Here is a 1243-nt window from a genome sequence, read left to right on the forward strand (position 1 = left end):
ATGCTAAGGAAAGAAAAAACAAAGAGAAGAGTCAATCTTGTAGTAATTTAATATTGTTATTAAAACTTTAATGTATCCTATTCTTTAACATTTGGTGTTAATATAAAATTACTTGGCAGTGCTTGACATTTGAAATAAACATTTTTCTATTGTTTTATTTGCAAGTGGTTCAATTAATTTTACTTAGCTACAGTTTGGTCATCAATAAGTCAAATGAATTCAAAGACTATTAAATTGTTAGGTTCCCAGAGAAATTAGACTGCTTTAAAGAAGACCAGGTGGTTTTTAAAGGATAAACTTCTCCCAAAACAAAATCTGAACCTGTTTTTAGTATGTCTTCTCATATATAAAGCATTTAATCTCTGTAGATAAATGCTAATAGATTTTAAAAGCTAATCTTAAAAAACAAATACCAGAGTAGATGAGGTTCCATTTTACAGTGTCTGAGAGAGAGAAGTATCAATTGTAGGTAAAGTTAGAAATGCCCTGAAAGTAGATAGATGCCTGTTGATGAAATTCCATAAACTAAATCTGAGTTTTTGTTTTTAAAATTTTAAGAGCTGGCATAAATCTTATATATTATGAATAATTTAAGCACTTTTGAGTCACCTGCAATAGTTTCTTCCAATTGTCATCAATATAAATGACCTTAAAATAAATATTTTTTATACTTTTATTTCTTGGGTAGAATAGCTATTTTAAAATGCCCAGTGTGGCTAAAACACATATCTGTAACTCATGACTAAAGCTCTTGTATTTCTCTCGTTGAGAAATTTAAAGTATCTATCTTTCCCTTCATAAAAGACCATTTATTTCCACTGATGCCCTTTATAGTATAATTAGTTCAGAGTTTAAAATTATTAACATTCAGTCATAATTTTTAATATTTTTATTCTTGCTATCTCTGCAGACACGCACTTGGTGTTTTACTAAGTGTCTTGAAAACATTCTTATTTATTATGTATCACAAAGGGAAAGAGAAATGTGGAGTCTTAATAGCAATCACTTGCATGGAAAGTGGTGGTATCATGATATTCTTCCTTAAATTTAGCTGTCCCTAATCACAAATTCCAGGATAAAACAATATAATTTTAGTGCATTTCTCCTCATCAGGAATGTTGGAGGTGCATTTTAAGTTTAAATCATCAATGCTAGAATGACCAAATTGCAGACTAATTGTTTCCATATTATACTTAAAATGATTTTTAAAAATGAAAAAGATGACAATATACAACCAATGCTA

The sequence above is a fragment of the Dama dama genome, chromosome 5 (genome assembly GCF_033118175.1).
Source record: "Dama dama isolate Ldn47 chromosome 5, ASM3311817v1, whole genome shotgun sequence".
NCBI classification, from domain to species: domain Eukaryota; kingdom Metazoa; phylum Chordata; class Mammalia; order Artiodactyla; family Cervidae; genus Dama; species Dama dama.